This window comes from Scophthalmus maximus, chromosome 2 (genome assembly GCF_022379125.1).
Source record: "Scophthalmus maximus strain ysfricsl-2021 chromosome 2, ASM2237912v1, whole genome shotgun sequence".
In the NCBI taxonomy this organism is placed as follows: Eukaryota; Metazoa; Chordata; class Actinopteri; order Pleuronectiformes; family Scophthalmidae; genus Scophthalmus; species Scophthalmus maximus.
In genome coordinates, this window is record NC_061516.1 from 19,600,049 (window position 1) to 19,624,941 (window position 24,893).

Here is a 24,893-nt window from a genome sequence, read left to right on the forward strand (position 1 = left end):
TTCCTCTGTCCTTGTGCTGTGGATCCGTTTAAAGTGCTCGGTTTACATCACAAGTAGTAAAAGTGGAAATCATTTTCCATATTACTTGTATCACTTTTCTCTTTCAAAACAGCACAGAGTAAATTTAAAGGGTGCTAGTGTCAAAATGTTTATAGGGACCCAGAGTAAATTTAAAGGGTGCTAGTGTCAATATGTTTATTGGGGCCAAGATTAGATTGACAGATTAGATTGTGCCTGTCGACACTGAAATATCTCAACAACTATTAGATGGATTGCCATGAAATTTCAGACAGATGTTTGGTGCCCACAGGATGAATCCTTCTGGTTTTGGTGATCCCCGGTCTTTTCTTCTAGTACCACCAACCGCTCAAATTTTTCATCATCCAGTGAAATATTTCAAAATCCACTCAAGGAATTCAGTGGTCCCTTCACTTTTCTCCTGGTGTCATAATTGCTTTATGACTCAGCCTAATGTGAACATGACAAATGATATTCCCAACAGTCTCCGCTGTACTTAATGATCGTTACTAATTAGCTAATGTCAGCATGCTAACACGCTAAACGCAGATGGAAGATTTGTGACCTAAGATGGTAAACATCTGCATGGTAGCGATGTCATTTTGAGTTAGTGTGCTGATGTTAGTATGTAGCCCAAAGGAGGTATGTCTCGGGCGAACAACGCGGTACGGTATACCGGCAACACAAAAGAATGAGGTTGTCCATTTGTTCACTGTTTGAGCATTCGTATTGTCACGACATACCATCCCAGGAATATTCTGAGATTCAAAACTCGTTTTAATGCCGCATTTCACTTCGGGTTATGGTTATGGTTAATTGTCGCCGCAGACTAAAGAACATCAAGAGACCTATCAAAGGGAAGAATATATTGGTTTCAAAACCCAAATAATCTACGCAGGCACCTCTCTTCTTTGACTTTTCCGCCATATTTCAAAAAAAAAAATGCCACTGTCAGAGGAAACAGAATCATCAATCCACTCTACAACCAATCACGTTGCAATCGTCTTGTGACCCTACAACATGGCAGCAACCATAGCTCGCTCAAAGTAACAGCCGGAGTCAAATGCTACAGCGATAGCCACCAAGAGTTGGCATGGCTGCTGTTTGAAGTTTCCCCAATGTGTGTTGATAACTATGCACAAGTCAGAGCCCTTGTTGAGCCCTGTCCTCAACCTTATACCCCTAAGCCGAGCAACAGCTTAGGGTTTTTTTTTTTGCTTCTTCGTTTTTTGACAGCAGTGATCAAGATACAGACAGAAGAAGTGAAGGTGGAGATGTATAAAAATGCAGCGGCTGTCAAAACAATGACATCGCCGTCATGTGGTATGTTCACATTTAGGCTACTGCGGCACAACCCAGAGCCAACCAACCTTTCAAATCACTGCAGTTGGTTTTGCAAACCCATACTTTCAAAATTCCAATTTATTTTTGTTTTATTTATTGCCATAAATCTGTCAGACTCACATCATTTACTTTTGTTTGACCTGTTTTTATTTTTCTCCAGACAAAATATATTTATGCAGGTCCCTTTGTTTCAAACTTCCAGAGATTTCTCTGCAGAATATGTATACCAAAACCAATTTTTTTTCTCCCTCTCTAATATTATAATACTTTTCTGGTTTGTTATTTCCTTGGCACCACTAATTTCTAGCCCAAACAATTCCAGCCAACACAGAGGATGCATAAAAGCAAACATAGATCACATGAAAGCTTTTCTATCATAAGCATTACTATAAGTGGCACTGTCAGTGGTATTAGTTGAATTTAGTTACAGTAATTTGCTCGTGCCTATTTTCAAGCCGTACAAAAAACAGCAGTCCAACCATCTCTCAACTGACGTCTGTATTTTGTTCCTCATGACTTATCTCCCCACTCTTACCCATCTTCTCTTCCTGTCTCGTTAATTAAGCCTCCACCTCATCCCCGTTTTCTCCCACCCTGCCATGAGACTTTAGGGGCAGGGGAACGTGTGCTTCTTCCTTAAAAGCATGTGAGCTGCCATGCCCTGAGACTGTTATGTAATAAAGCTGCTTCTCACTTGCAGAGAAGCAGAGTCAAGGCTTTTTTCTCTTTTCTCTCTGCCTGGTTCTCCTCCTCCTCCTCATCCTTTTACCCTCGTAGACACAGATTACTGGGTTTTGCTTTGTTTTGTTTTTTTACACACATTTGAGTTTTACAATAGCATTTTGTGGATAACCATTGGCACAAATAAAAACATGTCAAACAAGACAGTCTCTCACAATCGTCTCCTGTAGTTTTCCTAGAAAGTGGAATTAGTGGGGCAACAGTCTGTCCACGAATTGTGTTTTTGCCAGAATGCAGATGCAATTTAAAAGCAACGTTGCCTGAGCGGCATATGCATCTCTGGTGACCCAATCACAGATTTGCTTGCATTCATTCATTGCGGTTGCAGGGTTATGGCAAATTAGAGTTGGCTGGTTACTCCAGTCCTGTGGGTGGTGTTAATTTACCTGAAGCTGTTTGGTTGATGGCTACAAAGAAACACCAGACGTTCTGTAAAAACAGATTGGCTTGCTAGTTGATAACGTTTGACCATTTGGGATCTATTTGATCATCCAAGGAAAGGTTTTGGTGAGGTATTCCTTGAACATTGGCCATAAATTAGGTAAGTAATCCTCATCTGAATTAAGTTTCCTTAAGAGAAGGAAAAATATATTGTAGCATTTAGCCAATAAGTGCATCCAAAATAAAAAAATATTACCATGAATGTGAAGACTCTCCTGCAAATCCCTCCCTCGTGTAGGTTTATATTCTCCACACGGCGATGATGGAGGCTTCAGATCAGCCAAAGGGGAGCGAGTCACGTCTTTCTCATACACAGCCCAGGTACCTTGTGCCACGTCCAATTCTCCAGGCTCTAAATCCTCAAGCTCCAGCCACATCAGGGACTCATATCGCCTAAGATTTCTATTAGTTCTCTCCCTCCTTGCTCATTCCTCTGTCCCTTTTCTTCAGCGTCTCACTCTTTTTCCATTGCCTGCTGTCTCTCTTTTGCCCCAATTACCCCTTGGATGACTCACAGAATACTCGGTATCAGGATCTGTGATTTATTTTCCTCCTTCAGTTGAAATGAAAAAAATAATAATAATGAGAGTGAGGGAAACACAATTGGAGCAAAAGATAATTACCTTACATTATGCACCTCCTGAAAGTAAATGCTTGTGCTATAAAGGTTCTGTGCCCAAGCATAGCACTATTCTTATTTTAACAATATTGTCCCCATGTGCTGGAAACTGTTCAAATACAATGGACACTCCCTCGTCCTTGTTTTCCCCAGAGTAATTATTATATATAAAAAATAAATAACTAAAAAAGTCACATTTGTGATTTATTTTCCTGTGCAGGGCTTAAGGAAGTAATTTTCATTGTGAATTCTTCTAAAATGGAAGCTAGGGTGAAAGACTAAATATCCTGTCCATAATAGCAAAATGTTAGGCAGTAACACAAGGCGGTATTATAACTCAAAGTGTCGACTTTTTTATGGTGACTCAGGGAAACTGCTTGGTATAAGTAGGAACCCATTGCAGGTTTTTCGTGTATATGTCCTTGTGCTGTAATATTACAGTGACAGAGTGTAACACTGTTCATTCACTCAAGTACTGTCCTTGAGTATTTTTGTAAATAATGGCCTTTTTTAACTTTTTTTTTACCCAAGTTTTTACCTAAAACAGTGATAAATGATTTTTTTGTTCTTCATTTTATCAGCTTATAAATGTATTGTGATGGACATGTCATCACATCCAGCAACATTAGCATTATTTTGTTTTGAAGTTATCCACCCACTGACTGCAAGACCAATATTTACTCTCCCTTTAGTTCTGTATATGGTTTCAATTGTTGAGGAGAAATGTCTGACTCCATGTCTGCTAAATTTCCCACCACCAGCTTGTTGCTAAGTTTGTCTGTTAGCTGTGTGGGGATGAGCAGGTAGTGTGCAGTGGTCAGTGCTTTTCTCCGAAAATATTTGTCTACCGAGGCTGGAATTGGAGTCAAGGAAAGCAGTCGGTGTGAACCTGAACGTAGAAGCTGCAGGATATTAAACCAAAACAATGAGCTGGAAGACAGTAAAACAGAAGGGCAGAGTTTTTAATTGCCTGTGGAAACAACACAACGAGTGATTCCTCACGACACATGGCCACTTAATTTTGAATATTTAAAAGGGTCTGAAAATTTCTTCTTATGAATCTTGTAAGGATTTGTTTTTTTATACAAGGTTCAACAGAGAAAAGCAGCAGTTCTCCCATGTAAGAAGTGGAATTATCACATTCATCAAACCCTTTTGATATAACTTCCTGTGCTGAGTTTTCACATTCAACACCAAACTGCTTTTTTTCATTTCAGCCATTGGACCACGGCCCAGTCTCCCCGAGGGGGCTGTTTGACACTGCATGAGATTCCCACAAATACAGAGAGCCAATCTAAAATTTGTTTCAATGCAAATACTAATTTAAAAAAAACAACCTCCTCTTTGATGTTACCATTTGCATCCATAATGTTGCATTGAACACAGAAAATGGCAGCCTAAACTTGGCCAGGACCAGCTTGTGGGAGCGGGGCGATGCAGACATTAGCCCACAAGCTGTTCTTTCGCAATAAAGATAATGTTAGTGACATAATACGACATTTGCAGAGCCAACACAGTGGCAGGTTTATCTGAATGAGGTGGTCGTTAAGACTTGGTTGAATGATGCAAAGTACTGGGCATCAGCTAATGATGGTGGAAGCAGCCAAAGGCAAGACCAGTCAGTCCAGAGGAAAGACGGTAGGCTTAAGAGTGGGACATGTTCTCCAGGCTATCATGATATCATCAGCATACTATCTTGCTTGCTTCAGCTCTCATTAGCACAAAAATGTCCGCTTTTGTCTTCTTTCTCTTGAATGTACTTTCTTGGACTACAGTGCATTTGTAATGCCTCATCTCCATAGTTTTGTCCTGGTCTCTCACGTTGTTTTGAAGTTGACATCCAGGGTCAGCCTAACCACTGATCTCCTATTCAAACACCCCCATCAGTGTTGACTGCAATTTATGTCTTGTTACTCCCCTGTCCAGGTGAAGTGAACTTGTGTCGAGATTGAAATGAGGTACCGCAGAAGGAGATTACAAATAAATGGGCAATAGAGTAGGGAACTGGGGGATGTGGGTTGAGATGATGGACTGACGTGAAGGAGGAGATGATCAACAAGGACAAGTCAGAGATAAAAAGGTAAGATTGAGGGAAATGGGATGCAAAAAAAACCATGGGAGGCAAATGGAACATGCAAGGGTTATTACAGTGGAAAGTGAAGTAGAGGACTGATTGTATTATTAGGAAAAAAATTGATATTAATGGAGAGAAGAAAAAAATCATACAAGTAGGAAAAAAGGATGAGAATGAGTCGAGAAAAGCGCACAGAAAACCCCTGGAATGATCAGGGGTCTAAGAACAGAGAGCGAGATGTAATGGAAGCCACTTGTACAGTGTCAAGAATGATAAAATTGCAAAGCATTTTGAAATAACACTCAAAGAAGCTAATTCGGCAATATATTGTAATTATTTTCCGTCTCTAATCGTCTTTGCCCTCTATTTTTTTCACTTCAATCTCGCTTCCCTTCACAGACTTCTTCTTAACCTTTCATTATCTAATTTCTGGGATCTGCTTCTTCCAAATTCCAAATTACATTCTTCACCTCCTTTACCTCCCAACATGTGTGGTAGAATTTAATAAAACAAAGGGCCGCTTTGTTACCTACAAAATTACTTTCCCTATGCGTCGCATACAAACTCAGTTTGTCTGTAGGGTTACTTTAAAATTTAAAGTTGCTGTTTTACCATCATTTGATCACATTTGTGTTTTCTCCTTATCAACCACAGCCCCCTAAATCAAGAGAGGTCTTTAGCTTGTTGCAATCCATGGTTATATTTAATACCAGACAACAGAGGGGTAATTTATTTGGCTTGCATCACCGAATGCAGCCTGTTTCCATTAGATTGCAGGTAAAGGGCTTTCATGTGAAATTATAGTTTTCTGAAAGCTCACAAAAACACCACTTCAACCCCGCCAGCTAATAAGAGTCGCAGACCAATAGAGGTGAAGCCGCATGATATTTTGCACCGGTGGTCAAATAAAAATAAAAATGTTTTTGCTCTTGTGAAATAATGTTTTAATAATCACAATTAACAATGGTTTGCACAATCTTTCAAGTTGCACCAATCAATAGGTGCACCCATTAAAATGACAAGAAAGCCATCTATTGGCATTATATTCTCTGCTTTTGTGCGACTGTATGGAGCCGCCTGTGGACTCAGTGACCACGTCTGCAGCACACAATCCACTCTTCGCAGCAATACAACTGGATTTGTGTGGAACAAATTTGACCCGTTTGCAGTTTTTGGATTCTTTTATTCCAAACAATGTCCCTGGCTTTAGTTTCGCTGCAGTAAGCTAGTTGGCTACACAGTCAGTAAACACTGTCTAATTCTTGATGGTCAAAGTATAAATGCCTCTTGGATCTGATGTGGACAATGTGCCTGCTTTGTTCAGCGCGGGGCCGTTTGGAACCATTTCTGGTTGGAAATGACTTTCTTTAGCAGGGTTTTATCAGAATGTGTTTGCTGTCAGCTGTCTTGTATTAATGTGGGCTCCAGCAGGCACGTATCGTATTGACCTGATGCAGCTGCAGTGCTGCACCCGTCACTGTTACACACACACACACACACATCTGTCGACAAAGCTTGAACGTAATGGATTTACAACTTCACCTTGGCGAGTTACACCGTACGATTTTGTATCTATGTTCATTGTGTGTGAATGCTGGTGTTTAAATACTATGCTCATACGTACTTCATGCCCGTGTGTGTGTGTGTGTGTGTGTGTCTTTGCTTGGACTTGTGTGTGTCCTGCCTAAAGCTGTGTTCCTCTCCTTTTCGCTCCTATAACTCACACTGTAAACCCACATTTACCACGGTCAGCTCAAGCATAACCTGGTTACAGTTCTTCGTTGTCTCGTGCTCCGTTCAACCTGAGCACCGTTTCGCCCTTCAGGGATTCTGAAGGGATCACTTGTGTTCATTCCTCCCTTGTACTGTTCACTCACCGTCCCTCTGTCTTTCCCTATTCTCTCTCGCCTGTTCCTATTGCTCCCGATTTTCCCTTCTCTCCTCAAGGCCTTCCGGATGTTCTTTGTCAAAACCAATAGCTGCCGTGCGCAGCTCTAACAAGCGCTGCTGTTCAAAAGGCTACGAAGCTCACTTCTGCTCGGCCACACATTGCCGTTCAGTCATATCTCGTTACCATGACATGGCCCTTTCAAACCATCCTTTCTGGGAGTAGAATTTCTGATTATTTCTACTACGGACTCCCACATAGAGTTTTGGCCTTTTTTTTTCTACCCACTTGGGATTACCCAGCTAAACTGACTTCCTTAAATGTGACACAGGGCTGGCTGTAACATCAATAAATGTATTGGCTTGTACATGTGCGATATGAAATTTCCTCACGAGGCCAGTGCTTTTACAGTCTCAAGAGCATGAATCAATAAAGAACTTACGGGATAACACGGTGTGTGACCAAGGAAGCACAGTGTGAAGCATTAATTGGATGTCTAGCGAAGACGAGGAGAATCGTGGCAAGAAAACCAGATTTGAAGAGGGCGTGCTTTTCCGCTTATTTTTTTCTGCTCTTCTGTCGTTAAATTTTCACCTGGCATCAAAACCTCTCTTCGTAAACGTGGGCCTGTTCACAGGCCTTTTAACCGCAGGGTGCATGTGTTGGCTCTCAATCTACCGTGCTGTATATGGTAGGCAGCACGCACCACAGTGCGCTGCACCATAAATCAGACCGCGAATCGACACATACCTCACGTCACCTCCCAGGGGATTCGCGGGACGCTAAAGCATCCATCAACGGTTATAGGTTAGTCGCAAAAGATGGGGAGGGGAAATGGATCCTGATCAGACTGGAAGCAGAACAAAACATATGGCGCTCTCCTCCAGTGTAACGGGCCAAATAGCAGTTGTGACAAAGTGCAGTCTAAACATATTGTGCTGCAGGTTATTGCCAGGGACACGACAAAGGTAAATATGACTTATAACAGAGCTTTACATTTCAGACCTCAGAGTTGACTCGGACTTTGCTGTGAGACTTAATTTACTTGATAGGTTAACATTACAACATTAATCTTACTTTAATTTGAACATTTGACTTATTTCATTATTTTACTCATGCCTGAAATGAGAATTTAACATGATTAATTGGTGGTAAACATGCCCTGACATGAATATGATCCTCCCTGCTCTGTAGAATGAGACTCTGGTCATATTGGCTAACTGTGTTGGCTCAGTGTCAGCAGATGCTGCATGGTTAAGGTTTTTGAGAAAGACCTTTCAACTGTCAGCCGGAGGTGTAGCCATGGTTTGTGTGAACAAATGGATTCGCTATTCCAATAAAACCCGTGAGGGTGAGAGAACTGAATGACTGAACGTTGAACTGGTACAGACCATTTTAACAGCTACTCACAGATCAGGTGCTGTCATCTTGTTAGCAGTGAGCACACACGTGTTTAAGAAACAAATGTATTTATTAGTGTGCAAATGATAATAATGAACAATATTCCGTTTCCGCTACCTTGGCTTGGGAAAGACAGCCCAGGCTCCTGTCCGTTTGATGCCATGTAACTCGGTGTGTCTGTTTAAAGCGGCTCTTCTGAGCCACTCCACTGTTTGAAGTTGTTTATAGATTCAAAGATTTGAGGATACAGTGGGACATTTAGGAAAAGACTGGGGAAACATATCTTGCGTCTTGTTTTGCTATTTTCAAATACAGATGTAGTACTCTTATTTTAGGGCAATCATTTCATATTACACGAGGGTGTGCCTGAGGCTCTCTCTCTCCTTCTCAAATATAGAAGAGCTGCATGACTTGAAGTGATTTTTTTTTTCAGTCAAATTTTAGAAATAACATTAACGGGACACAGCCCGTGACAAACTGTGCTCTTTGCATGCACACCGTACATACTGTACTTGATGTGCCACATACACACACATGCAAACACCTTCAGGACAAATAAATCTTATATCCATCATAATTTGATCCGATACATAATTGTGTGGATGGTAAGGAACGCACACACACACACACACACACACACACACACACACACACACACACACACACACACACACACACACACACACACACACACACACACACACACACACACACACACACACACACACACACACACACACACACACACACACACACACACACACACACACACACACACACACACACACACACACACACACACACACACACACACAGTGCGAATGCTGATGTAATTTGTTATTGTTGACATTTGTTCCACCCCCAGGCAATGCACTTTCCCTCTTCATCTGCCCATCATTGCTTCAGATAGATGGATGGATGGATAGAGGGATGGATATCAAGAGTGTTTGGCAGAAGTAAGATGAGATATTCAAAGAGGAAGCTTAGGAGTCTAAGAGAGCAAGGGACTAAAAGGAGGAGATGGCGAGCGATAGAGGAAGAGAGAGAGAGAGAGAGCGCGCCTCCATTTTTCATCTGCTCATCTCACTGCAGTGGATCCAGCAGGGGGAGGTGTTGCAATGTTTGGTTGGTTTCTGCTGGTTGGCCTGTTGCAAAAACTCCACTAACGACACAATGACATTCACACATTACATGTAAGAAATACACGCACACTTTGTTTTCTCCACGTCTGAGAAGCATTAACTAAAGAGAGATACACAAAATTGCACAGGGCTCTAAGTATTGACTGTGTCCTTGTGTTGTGTGTGTTCCCTCTCGCTTTATCTATCTCCACAGCTTGTATGTCTTTTTCTCTCTCTCTCTCTCTCTCTGTGTCCTGCTCCCGTAGTGGGATTTTTGGCTCAAGTCTGAATCACTTAGCTATCGGAAAGAGGGGGGTGAAAGAGCTGTTCAAAATCACGAAATGTCGTTCAGTTTGGAGGCTCTGACATTTTGTCTGTGTTGAAGGCAGGGGGAGTGGCACAGAGAGAGAGAGAGAGAGAGAGAGAGAGAGAGAGAAAGTAGGATATTGAGATTGGACTCAGACACAACGGGAAACAAGTTGTGTCTCTTCATCACACAAAATCGTCACTGTTGCATTAAGAAGTTGGCCATCATCACACAGCAGGAGGTGTGTGACTGTACACTGCCACACTAAATCTATTCATTTGTGCGTCAACATAGGGGAACAGAGTATTTATATGCTGCACCCGGAAAAAGTTTTATTGTTATTGTCAGTTTGTCATTGATTTATTTGGCTTCTTGAGTTGGTAATCCGGTATTTCCACAGCACTTGGTGGTCACGATTTACATACAGCAACCCCGTCAGGCTAATGAGACTCTGATGTTCTTTGGTCGGGAAACTGTGACATGTGGCTGTGATGATGTTGACTCCAGGCCAGCGCATATTGGACCTAATGTCAACACGTTGTGGATAATTGTATCTGGGCTGGGTTATGGGGAGGAATAAATTGTGTGTCTTTAATGACACCACGACTTATCCCAATGTCCCTGTGCTGCATATGCATTAGTTAGAAATTGTATCTCGATTTGTAACTTGATTAAGCGGATATTTATTTAGGCAAATTAACATTTATTGGGCATTAGTTGTCCATTCAGTATTAGCAAATATATTCCCCCTCGAAGGTCTGGGTCATTTAGCAGATGTATTTGTCCAAAGTGGCATACAAAGGAATAAAGCAACTTTTGTGTTTGTGTGTTTGTCTCATTTCTTTCTGACCACATTCTCACCACGCTGCCCAGATACATGCACAGCCAGGCTGTGATGTGCCTTCTATCGTGCCAGCTATTATTCATTGTGAGATGGGCCACATGCATTATCTTGATTTTTTAGCTTTTTTTAAATAAATCATTGGAGTTTTCCAAATCTGTCTCCCTCCCTCCACTTCTTGCTGCACAAGCCTCCAGCTCCCTGCTGCACTTTCTGCTCCGAATTATGTCACACAGCCAAACTCATAAAATTCCTGCATTTGAAATGTTAAGTTGCTGTTTTGTTCTGACAGGAATGTGACGGGAATTAAACAATGCAAACTGAGTGTGTGTGTGTGTGTGTGTGTGTGTGTGTGTGTGTGTGTGTGTGTGTGTGTGTGTGTGTGCGTGCGTGTGCTCGTGTCAACACAATCAGATTTTGATCAATTTGAGGGGCCCATTACAGTAACTTCAATTGAAGGTGAATCTTCTGTTTTTGCTTCTTTTTTTTCATCTCTGCTTTCACACTGTGTTTGTGTTGCTCTCATCTCGGAAATCAAGTAAGAACTTGAAATTCATTTGCCGAGACTGCAGAGTGCAAACAAACAGCCCGTAGATAACAAATTGTGAAAACAGGGATCACTTTTTGAGATCAACTAAAAAGAAATTGCTTCATTTTTCTCCTAGTCTGCAAAATAACGAAAGGTCCAGAGGATGTTCTTGAAACTCATCATACAATCGACAAAATCATATACCGGTGTCTAAAAAGAACATTCATACAACGGAAAATCCTCCAAAACTAACACAATATTTTAGTTAGTATATTTACTAATCTCTGTACAGTATTGTCTGGACACTCATTGGCTGCAACATTGTTCTGTGTATTGGCTCAGGCTTAGCAATCCATCTACTTGGTCAAGTAGTAAACAAACTAAAACAAAGTCAAAGAGAAGAAATCTCTCCTGAATATCAAGTGAGGACCCACAGTGGGTAACCTCGTGATTGACAGAGCATCAGATATACCACTGGCAGCGCAGAGAGAATCCATCACTGTCTCATATAGCCCTTTCTCTCTGCCTCTCCGGTGACACTTCCAGGGCTGCCTTGCAGCCGTCCAAGCGAGTTTCATATTCGAACCAAACTGGCACCTTGAGACAAGATGGCGGAGACGGGGGCAGCAAGGGAAGTAGGGGTGAAGTGGTAGAGAAAGAGAGCAAGAGATACAGGGTGAGCAGGCGATGGAGGGAATCTTAGGAGCGGTGAAAAGGTTGGAGCAGGGAGCAGAGTGGAAAATCCAATAGAGGTTTTGAATGCTCTCCAGAAAAGGCATTAAGAAGTTACTTAGCTAAATCCATTAGGCCTCGCAGGATGCAGCAGCCTTTATGCCCTAAATCAAATCATGGATCCAGGTAATTGTTCGCACATCAGAAAAAGTACATCGTACTTCCGACGCCCTGACTGATCATTCACCCTGCCCCCTCGGCCAGAGATGGAGGACGGTTAAAGTGAAAGTAAGTGGATGAATTATGAATCTGATGATGTCGGTTATAATGCTGCCTGCAATAAACACTATGCAGCAGGGTGTTGCCAGGGTTGAGTTGATGAGCTGAAGTGACGGATAATAAAGGAGAAACAACAACCAGGATAACAACAATGGCTTCAGTGATTGGGATGACGATGATGATGACGTGATTCCATCTCTTTGGAAAAGCAGGATACTTTCAATTGTCCCCGTGGTTTTATCAGCAGTGCGGCTGTGAAGATTAAGTACAGTTCTCAAAGTCAGCAGGGTATCAGTTTTGTGGAAGAAGATTCAGAATGAAAAAGAGACATGTTTACAAATCCCAAATTATCAAAATATGAACTGTAAGTCGACAACTTGCAGCAAAGTTTTTCGGAACAACCTTCTGTGTCGTGAGTTAAACTTCAGTCAGAGGTGGGTCAGGCAGATACCATGGGGTAACTGCTGTAGCTGCAACACATAACAGGCCATCCGGAAATAAGATGAGGAAAATATTGCATTCATTTGAATACTATTCAGGAGCTCCCTTGAATATTATGTGAAAAAGACAAAAACTGAATATCAAGAGCAAAATATCCTGCAAAAACGGAAAAGATGTGATAAATCATTCTATACAATCTATAGTGCACATATCACTTTTAAAATTGTAATTTTGTTTTACGTTTTATTTTCATTGTTTCAAGGACCTTTTTTTTTTTTCTCTCTCTGGAGTTTTCAACTATATCTCAACGGATGCTCAGTTGTCACTACATGACTTATGGACTTCCGGCACCTGATAACAAATAGCATAAAAGTGAAACTTCAGTGGGATATAATTCCAACTCGATAAAAAGTTTGTTAACATGGCCCCGAATGCATAACTTAGACAGTCATACATCACTAAATCCCAAATCAGAATTTACAACACAGCGCAGACAGACCACGTTGGCTGCAAGTAAGAAAAATGATTGAAAATTTGTGTCGCAGCAAATGAATTACTCAAAGCTTCAGTGTGTGAAGCCCAAATTGACCTTTACATGAAGCCTATCAAAGCGTAGCACTGCATAATTGAAAATCTTTGAAATATAAATGGACACTGAATCTCATAAACTCTCGGGGTGGAACATCAACAGGAGTGGACACGTGTGCTGTCTCTGTGTTGTGAGTTCAGTCCAGTTCTTTGGCCGCTTCACCCAGAAATTATAATTTCGAATAACAATTGCCACACCACCACACTTCACCCCCCAGATTATTTTAATATTATGACAAAACTTTTAGGTGAAAAATATTCCTTTGAGACTTTTCACCGTAAAATAGTTTTACAATTGCGACTAAATCAATCTCCCTCTCATTTTTCCACAGAACCAATAACAGTTATATTCTTAGATGCACACTGTTTTAAAGAACTAAGCCACTGCAGTCAGTTGTAACAGGAAAAATTAAAATTACAATCTAACCTTGAACGCTGCACCGCTTGCACACTTTAAAAGCATCCCTGAATGGAATGAAACGTTCAGAATGCACAATGGCTCTGTGACATTGGCTCATTCCGTCTGCCTCGGGAGGAATGAGAAACTCTGGAAGTCACACATGAGAGTAAGGACTCATCTTTGATGACATCAGGTGACACCTCCTGGAGGTGTTCCATTTACAACGGACTGGGCCAACTTTTTTGTATAGTCTAGTCGGTGCTCGAGGCTATTTTCGGGAGATATAGGCACATTTCTTTGGGTTTAGAGCTTTAAGCGCTTTTCTCGAAATGAAACCTATTCGGTGCAGAAGACCTAAGAGCTATTACAGAGTCAGTCGCACATTCTCTGACAGCAGACCTGCTGCAGTAAGGGGACGCAGATTACACACGGTTGTGGCTGTCTGGATATTAGCTCTGCGGTTCACTAGCTCATGTTCAAAAAATATTAAATGAGCTGTCCAAGTTATTACGGCGTTGACGTTTCTTTCTTTAAATATTACTCCTGGTCTCAGTGGAACAATTTATGACTTGATAGTGTAATTAAAATGAAAACATGTTTCAGGAGTTGCACAACTTTGCAGTATTTATTGCATTGCAGTTTACGATGATAACGAGACTGGGCGATTGTACATCTCCAGCGTTATGTAATACATACTTTTTTAGATGCTTTCCCTTTTGATATTTCATTTTCTGGATGAATGTACAAAGTTTTAGACAAAAGCAAGACAATCATTTAGGAAATGATTCCAGTCGAATTGTAGATAAGGCCGGTTCAGTTTATTTGGGGTATGTGTGGAGAGCAGTGCTGGTTTGGACAGTATATTCTGCTTGGAGGTTTTAAGAATTAGTCTCAACCAAACTTTAGCATTATGACCGAGAGTGAAATATTTCCAAGAACATATAACAGTTTGGAAGCTGTGTGAATGCAGCAGCTCATCATCAGCCTGTTAAAAAAGTAAAACTTAACCAAGGGAATTACAGTGAACTCAAGTGCACTCGCAAAGCAGAGCCCCTCATCACATAATCCTCTGCTTCCAACCCGAGGCACTTTGTTTTCTCCCTAAATTAGACATTGAGCATGTTTCAGATCCCTGGAAGAGAGCGAGTGGCCTTTTATTAGATAACGGGCTTGAAGACCCTGTCACTGATCTGTGTTAGGAGTCCAAGAATCTTAAACTGTGGAAACATGCAACACAAATCGGTACAGTGCATCTGCAGTCAGAGTTCATACAGCAAGCTGGGCTGGTACTGGTTCTCCCACGGGCAGAGGAACAGAAAGGGACGGACTGTGGACAGTGTAACTGTATACTGTATACAATACCCTGCCCTTAGTTATGTGTGTAAGAAAGTTACAAAAAACTACGTTTCCAACCATTTTGTTTCCATGGATTTTATGTCCCTGAACCGACCTGAGCACAACAAGGCCAAGTAAATTATCAAATGCTGTTATGAGCAACCAATGCGCATTCTATACACAATGGGAGAGATGGCAAAGGGGACATATTATGCAAATTTCCAGCTCTATATTTTAATTCTGGGACTCCACTACAAGAGCTTTGCATAATTCACATTGCCTAAAAGTTCTTATTTATCTCAAACTGCCTGTTTTTCAGCCCCTCAGTTGAGCCTTTGACAGAAACTGACAATAGCATCCATCTGCACTATGCAAGACTACAAGGTTTTGGTCAAAACAACTTGTTCAAACAAATCCTCATCTTTGGTAGGGCCATTAATGACTTGGAAGAATAGGAATTCTATCCATTTATCAAACTACAGTAATTTTTTTCAATATCTTTTGCCATATCCGTTATCCACTCTGCCACAGTTCTTTGAGACGGATTGACAATTGTACATTGTCCGCTGAAAGCAGCTCCTTCTGAATAAGGTTTCAGCCTCTAAGGTATTAAGCTCACCATAAAACTTTTCTTTGTGTTATTGTCTCGGACAGAATCCAGCCTTGTGAAAGCTGCTTGTTGGGATACCGACCGCTGTCAAAGAGCATTAACTATATCCAAGCAATTGTCCTTGCAACTCTTGTTAAGCATGTTTTGAACTATAATGATGCTCAAGATCAGCATTTGTCATCACTGTGAGTGCACAATTCAAGAAAAACAACAAATACAAAAAACAACAAATACAAATTCAGTGATATGACTGACAATATGAATAACTGCAATAATAATATGTACAGAGCTGACGTCAGCGCATTGCCAAAGGAGAAAAAGACATTGGAAACCTATAGCTTTCAGAGCAGTCTGACCCCTTCAAAAAAATTCTCAGGTGATTTCTTTAACACATGTTTACCTCATTATTTGAAACTTTGGCCATGTTTCATATGGACATTTGACATTGCAACACTACATATATATATGACAGAAAATATGGAATAGCAAAACATCCTGATGGAGACGCATAAAAGAATCATGAGCTTCCAATAAACCTCCTACTCAATGAATTTACATCAAAGGCAGTGACGACCACTGACGTCTTTCAAGATGAACTGCATTGATTGGGTGACGTAAGACCCACATTCATAAAAATAGAAACTGTTGACCTGAAGTGGAGTGATTTTTTTTCCATCTCTTGTCCTATTGAATCTTATCATAAAGTCAAAGTGATGTAATTTTTTTTTTGCTGTGGAAACAATGTATTATTGGCCCATTCATGGCAGATGTTTCTTTATTCCTCTCTCAGGTCCTACTGAACGAATTGCAGTATTTCATAATAAATGGTAACCATTTCGTGTTTTTTTGGAATACATTTCTAAATAGTTGAAAGTTTGATATGAAGGTCATCATATTGCCCACGTTATCTATATGCAATGTTTCCACAGTTGTAGTCCACTCAAGTTGGCATATTCCATGATAACCACATATTGCTAAAGAATAACTTAATATAGAGTGGTGTGAGTCACAGCCTTTGGCTACCATTAGGGAACTCTTTTAATATGATCAAAATGAGACACAAGATATTGCCTTTAGAATGGATTCCCCTGCTGTTTTCTTGACGACGTAGGTGTCATGCTGTGTATTTGAAGGGATGCTGAATGTATAGTAGAGCAGCCAAAGTAAATGGACTTAAATGGCTCCTCTGGTGTGGTGCCTTGGACGCCATTAAAACACAGATGGGAGTTTATGGCTGACAGTCGACATAATGGTCGACAAAAGAGCTCTCTAGGGACGGTCCATTTAGTGATCGGTGTTAGCGGCCTATCCTCTTTCTAACGTGTGCATCAGGCTGTATTAGCGCTTCTTCCATTATCTGTGATCAAAGTAAACATGCATCTTTACAGCCATCTCCCAAGAATAAATGGAATGACAAGATAATGCGGATTCTCAGACAAAGTTTTGAAGCTTTTTTGAAAACTTAAGCCTGTGATGTATAAGAGGTGGCAGACCATTAGTGTCCTTCAGCTGAGAAAGCGGGGTTCTGGCACTTCGTCAACCACGAGAGACGGGGGAATGGAAACAGAGAGGCCCCCTTGAAGCAACAAGGAACATCGGCTGTGTTGTGGAGCACAATTTTATTTTGGAAAAATCATGGTGTGATGAATGCCACGGGCAGAAACGCATTTGTTCCTCCCCATCACATTTGCGCACTACAGCAGTGAAATTGTTGCCGGAATTTCCAGGGCATTAGCACTCTGCCTGAGCTAATCTAGATGACAACCGTTGTGTAATGATAGAGATTTACTTTTCATAGAAATATGCATCGTGATATGAATCCATCCAAAGCAGATAAATGCTTGTGTGGAAGCATTTCAGTGTTGCAGCTTTCTCACACTTTTTTGTTTTCCTCAAAAAGAAGCTTTAGAATAAAGAAGACGAGTTCCTAAGGGTTCAAACACTCTACAGACAGTTCACATATTCCAGTAACCCTCTTTTTACCTTCCTTGGCAGCTTTCTGCCTGCAACTCGCACCGCTCGCCCATTTCTTTTTGGCCTTTTTGCCCTCATATGTAATCTGTAGTATCTGCATCAGTGACTTTGGGCTCAATTGTGGTTTGTTTTTGATAAAACCGTGACCCCAAAGAGAACATGAAAGCCGCCGAAATAACACTAGAGCTGAACGCAGAAACTCCCTGTGATCTACCTTTGGGAGTGGAGATTATACCTGCTTAACGTCAAGCAGACCAAACACCGAATAAAGAGGCTCTGAAATCAGCCAGCTAAATTTCTCCCGGATCACAGAGAGGTTAGACGCTGCCAGGGGTTCAGGAGCATACTGTATTCAAGCCTCATAGAAAGCAGATGACTAAGCTTGATTTACGGGCTTATAGCTAAACAAAATTTCTAAATAATCCTTATGGTTTGTTCAATCTGTATACAATGGATGGTTTATTGGATCGGAACAATTTAGATAGAGCCAGACAAGTTGTCTCTGTGAACTTTCTTTCACCTCAGTAAAACAATTTAAAAAGCTAAAATGGAACCCTTTTTCACTTGGTGATGACGACTCCTAGAGTCGTTTGTATACAGAATATACAATAACGGGTACAAGATTATATGCAAGCAGGAGTAGCAGTACCATTAATATCTTAATGATACCTGTCGATGGCGATGACATTCTGCTTCATGATAGAACGATTACAAGAAGCCACTCCACAGATTCTAACTTTATCTTTCTTATCTTTCTACAACCAAACCTCGCTGAACCAGCAGCCGAAGAGCAAAAAAAAATTGACATTAAACAGCGGCACACATAAATTATGTCTTACCTTTGATGACTTGTTGTGTTTTTGTGCATAATTCCACTAAAACCGGCTAATCCATCGTCCCTGTGTCATTTCGAATTGATTCCTGGCAGTTCCCGCTCATTTTTACTTCCTGGGTCTTCTTCTTCTTCTTCTTTTTTCCCTGGCGATTCACAAACGTGGAGCATTATCGCCACCAGCTGGTTTCATTAGGTAGTACTTGTATCCTTGGAATTCAACCTGTATTTTTTTTTTTTTAGATAGTTTGATACGTGTTAAAACGGAGTTCTAACACATTTGTTATAACTAGGACAGAAAGGATGACACGTTCCACTGTGTCCATTTGATTGCAGACATCTGTAAGATAGTTTGTTACTGAATATATAGGGTGTTCAATATACACCTCCACTCCTTCAGCTCATACCAGTATTTTACTGAGGGATAACACATACAGTGACCGTAACACCAGGAAAAATATATTATCATTTAGCGCCCTTCCCAAGTTCATTACATTTGCTTAATAACTATCTGAAAGTTACGCATCTCAAATTTTTTTTACTAACAAACAATAAACTACCAAACCAATCATTTAGACTAAAAAGAAAACCCCCACCAGTTAGTTTAACCCATCATGTCAGCGATGACATCACCAACACCATAAAAAAACAGGAAATTCTGGGCGGGACTCTTTCACACTCCAAAGCTGCACGGTGGCTCTGAACAAAGGAACAAACAATTGTAAGTATGGACAGAGAAACAAACAATTAAACAATTTCCAAACATGCAACTCAATAAAGATGGCTGAAAGTAACTTATGGCTGTGTGTTTGCTTTAATTTACATATGCTAAACTGTAACATATTGCTAACACAAACAAACCCGGGATACTGGGTGAAGCAATGTTACCATAGCAATGCTAAATTATAGCAAAATTAACACATCATAGAAAATAATGTGATGATGTGCAAGGGACGAGTGATGAATACAGAGATCTCACCCACTTCGTCACAACATCACACAAGCCACTTGTTTCCCCAAAGGGTGTAGAGATGTATTAAATCATGTTTGTACATGGTGTATTTGATCCCTTTGTTGTATTTAAGCGGACATGCATTCTTCATTGACATTCCATCTTCATTTTCTCTGATTCAATAGCATACAGACGATGTTTACACCTCTGCACAAATGTATCGGCCAGTATCCAAATGTAAGTACTCTCAAAATCCGTTTCACTTACATGACAAAAAGACTGCGATTATAAAAAACAATATCATGCATATTCCATTGCTTTACATTCAGTGTCTGACTATGGGTTCATATGTTTGAGTCACAGAATAGTTTAACCCACACATCCTGCCCAACCGCCCATGTAACTCTTGGCCTAAAATGTCTATCATTCATCACATCTACTGACTCGCGGGGGAATTTTCCTCAAAGACCAATAATTTAAGTGTGATCCACCCACAACCCAGGTTGCGATCCGCAGAGCTTGCTAGGTTAAATGCAAAGCGCTTGAGGGAAGAAGCCCCTTTAGGCGCGTCCGCGTGCCTGCGGGGTGATTGATTTGGCGGTTTGCGCCCACTCCAGGTTGACAGATCTGAATGGCCACAAATCTGAATCCGTTCACACCCGCTGCAGCTCACATTGAGGGGGATGCAAGAGCTTCAAATCAAACCCACTCCAGTGGTATTATTCCTCCACGGTGATAACACGGTGTTATTCAGTCGCAAACCGCCAGCTCTCAGGCTGTAATATAATATCCTCAAAAACGGTGTCATATCGTTGGGGGGGGGGGGGGTTGTAACAAAATAGTCACGTTTGCACCGTCAGAGAACACACGCTGTTAGTAGTCTGGGTTAAGGTGGCAGACACCAAATGCAACTCTTCTCAGTACATAATAACACAAGAGTCTATATCTTCAAGGCCGCTCACAGATGACAATGTCTACTTGGTTTATTCTTGAGACTGTTTCTAGTTAACATGGTGTGCAAAATGTGACAGACACCATTGTCAGCTTGAAGGTAAAAGAAAAGTGGAGAAAAAAGACGCAGAGATGTTGCTCTTAATGGGGGCTCATTAAATCAGCAGAGAGAACCAAATGACACAGCATGACATGATGTTAGATAAAGGAACATTTTCTAAATGGGTTGTTATAAGGAGGCATTTTAAAGAAAATGCTGCTATATAAGAGGCAAGGATTTAAAAAAAAAAAAAAAAAAAAAGGTAGAGGTAGTTGGTCTAAGGACAAATCCAGTCTGGTGGCATTTCAGACCGTAGAGAGTGCTTTCTGGTGTTCATGTCCAAAAGCTCTCAGTGAGGGGGGATGTGTTTGAATTTGTTTATTAAAAGTTTATTAAAAACAAACCTCCTGGCCTTTTTAAGTTTGATTGCACTTCAACTTCTCACAGCTCCATCGTATTATGAACAAGCTTTTAATGTTTCTCGTGTATGTTTTTTTCTTCTTCTTCTTCGTTTTTTAACATCACTGTGATCTGAACGACAGACTGTATTCTAATATCCAATAGTGCTTACAATAGATCACTCTGCTCCCACAGCTTGATGCTAACCGAGTGAGGCTGCGACAGCATATGTGTGGGCTGTAAATCTGGAATGATAGTGCAACTGGGCATCTGTGTGTTCAATGGTGCCATTATAGGGGACTGTACCTCCCCCAGTTCTTATCTAAAGATGACACGACATATCACCACAGCCAGACTCTCACATGCCACTCTGTCTGCAGACAGAATGAAGGATGAAAACATCATTGGAATGTTTTTGCTGACATTTCACTAATCTTAGACTTTGCACAGCCGTACCCAGTCTGTTTGATTGGAGAAATAGGAGCTGTGGATGCTTTCTAACAGATTGCTGCTATATTGTAAGAAAAAATAATGCAATGTATACATTTCACCGCTAAAGTCAGACACTCGGTTCAATATTCAAACCCGATTTGTGGGATACATCTGTAAAACAATAGTTCCGTGTGTAAACCAGGGAAGCCTATGGAACAAGTAAATTGATGTCAGTAAAGGTAACTACCTGCATGTTATAAACACAGAGCCGAATAGGTTTCTGGAGGCAGGTCAGCGCGTCCAGGTGCGTCCATAACAAGGGGATGCGCCAATTTGGCTCCGATTTCTGCTGTGACTATTGAGCCAAGAGGATCTAACCTGACCTCTCGCTCTCTCTCTCTCTCGCTCTCGCTCTCTCGCTTACATGCGGTGTTGTTTCATCAGAATAAATGTTCAATATAGGCCACTGAGATTAAGAGTAAACATCTGTTCACATTTGATGTTAGCAAACAACAGCGTAACAAGTGTATCCATAAACCCTTTGGATTCAGGAATCTTACCAACAACCAACTGTCAATGTCGCTCATAAAAAGAAAAAAGAAAGAAAGAAAATGTATTGTCCAGTGAGTGTATAAGCATTTATCTAAATTACCTCGTCCATCAGCTAAATCAATACCTTCTACTGCTACCCAGCATCTCTGATGCTTGCGTTTGGGTCATGACCTGCATGGCCAGACTGTTGACAGTCGTGGTGACAGGGCAGAAAGATATCTGTCCCTGGGGAGTGATGTGTGTGTGTGTGTGTGTGTGTGTGTGTGTGTGTGTGTGTGTGTGTGTGTGTGTGTGTGTGTGTGTGTGTGTGTGTGTGTGTGTGTGTGTGTGTGTGTGTGTGTGTGTGTGTGTGTGTGTGTGTGTGTGTGTGTGTGTGTGTGATAATTCACAGTATACAGTATGAGCAAGGCCTTCATTTCCATTCATCAAAGTCGACCATTGTTAGAATACTTACACTGTGACGTAAAGTCAATAGAGATTTATATTCTTTGTTATCACCTCAACTCACAATTTGAGCATAGTTCATGCACCCAAGTAAAAAAACAACAAAGCAAATATTGTGGTGTTTGTTAGGATCTGCCCTTGTACAGGACTGTTGAAAGACTTTTGTTAGTTTTTGGATTTTTATTTCAGTTGTTTGGACATTGAATGTATTGTTTCCTGTTATACTTTGAAATTGGTTACCTTAGAGTCATTCGCTTCTTTCTTTCTCTCTGTCCTTGTATGGTTTCCCACTGTTTGCGAGTGTCTGCCATGTTCGAATGTGTTTCACCTGAGCCAAATTCTTCTTTTTAACCATGATTTATTCAGGAGAGGTTGTTGGTTTACTTTGCTTCATCAGCTGCTTAGCTGTTGATTCCCTTAAGATGATTAAACTATACGTGGAGCCAATAAATGGCATGAAATAAATAAGTGTTTTCAAAACCAGACACACCTCATCTTCCATGCAAGTCATACTTAGGTGGGACCGGCAGCAATCAACTTTGATTTCCACAGTCAGATTTTAATCATTTATGTTCAAACGCTGAAACACAACTATGGATGGTTGTCATTCTGGGGAAATTAATTATAGGAGGGAATGGGGCCAGATACACATGAAAAAGAAAAGCGTGTACCACGGCTGCAGCGTCGAGGGACTGACGGTGATACTGCAGCATGTTCACTACCTGTGTACTTACCTGCCTGTTTCTAAATGTTCAGAGGGGAATTTGGGCTAATGCACCATGACAAGACAAATCTTGCAAGCACCTGCTTTTTTCAAGTGCACCTGCCACTCTCATTGGTTCTCGCTCTGGTTCCGCTTCAATGCCAGAGGGATTTTATTTGGAGTAAGATCAATTAACTTTTACAATTAATGGAAAAAGAAAATACTGCATGTCAATTGAAGAAAAATACTTATATTTTCTGTATGATCTTGTTTTGGCCATATTGTAACCCACTGTGTTGATATGACACCAAATCCATTTCCCCATGAAAATAATAATATATTCTGAGAGAAATGCAGCTTTGATTAAAGAATACATCTTTGGAATACTCATACTTTAAAAAAAAAAAAAAAAAAAAGAAACTTGGAAATGTGGAAGTGTCCTTGTGTCGGACACAACAGAAGTTAGAATTGTGACCCAGTGTCATTCACGTCACACACGCAGAGCCAACAAGAAGGCAGAACAAGCACCGATTCTATTGTTCTATTTATTTATTCATCCATCTTTATGCCTCTGCGCTCCTAAAGCAACACGGGACATAATTTAAAGTCTTGCCACCCGAGTGATGTATGTGTTGATGTCGTCATAGAGATTGACAGGGAGAGGGAGAGGGAGGGAAATTGTGAAGTGTAACAGCAGCATCAAAGTAATTTATGAGACAGTGTGGGACAGGCTCCCATTATGTATTTGGGATTATGAACACATATTTTTATTTTATATATGTCCCCTCAAGGAGTCCTAGGAAAAAGGTTACACCCACCATAAGCATTAGCATAAGAATAGAGAAATGGGTTGTAAAAACTTACGAAGGACAATGCCAAACTCAAAATACTCTCCGTGGATTGGTTTGAAATTTGAACTTCATAAATCATACAAGAACTGTTTTATCTACCTTAATATAAATATACCATCTGGCAGGGGTTGCAGTCCCACTCCACATCATCCGGCATAGACTAATCGCATTTTCAGGCCCCAATTTTTTCGGGAATGACAGTATTCATTTATTTGCCGTTAAATCAACAGGGCCAGAGAGCTCCTCTGAGTCAAGCGGTGTCAAACTGACGGCGGCTGTCCTTGGAGCTGATTGGTGGTTTGTGATGCAGATGCAACTGAGGAGAGGAGCTGTCCAAGGTGCTGAAAGAGGGACTGGAGAAGGACCCGTGATGCTCACTGCTCACTTAGAGGATCCCCAAATAGATCTAGAGATACACACACACACACACACACACACACACACACACACACACACACACACACACACACACACACACTTTTTGTTCATCTGATTTTTGACTCCTTATTAACCTATATTCGGGTTAATTTGGGAATCATGTCTTTCACACTGACATCTGTAGGCGATTGGGTTTCACTTTTAATATTAATTTGATCCTGCTAAACCTGTTTATATCAACGATATTCTTGTGCTGCCGGATTAAAAACAATTACACATTTTTAAATGCAGCAAACTAAGCCCCCCCCCCCCCCCCCCCCCCCCCCCCCGCCCCCCAGTTCTGTGGAGGCTCCGCTTCCGCTTGGCGGGACCACGCATGTGTTGATCCGTGCTGCAGCAACGTGCATCAGCTCCTCCCTGACCCCGGTGTTAATCTGCATCCTGACCGAGGCTCCTCATCGAGGCTCCTGACCGAGGCCCCTGACCGAGGCTCCTCATCGAGGCTCCTCACCGAGGCTCCTGACCGAGGCCCCGGACCGAGGTTCCTCACCGAGGCCCCTGACCGAGGCTCCGGACCGAGGCTCCTGACCGAGGCCCCTGACCGAGGCTCCGGACCGAGGCCCCTGACCGAGGCTCCGGACCGAGGTTCCTCACCGAGGCCCCTGACCGAGGCTCCGGACCGAGGCTCCAGACCGAGGTTCCTCACCGAGGCCCCTGACCGAGGCTCCGGACCGAG

The 24,893-nt window shown here is 41.4% G+C and overlaps 1 long non-coding RNA gene across 1 annotated transcript in view; it reads right to left on the bottom strand.

The window, feature by feature from the left end:
• Positions 1–18,785, bottom strand: part of LOC118301112 — a 34,705-nt gene extending 15,920 nt beyond the window's left edge. The window contains exon 1 of the long non-coding RNA XR_004790224.2: positions 18,463–18,785. This is a non-coding gene — a long non-coding RNA (uncharacterized LOC118301112). The remainder of the gene's footprint in view (positions 1–18,462) is intronic.
• Positions 18,786–24,893: the final 6,108 nt, after the last annotated feature.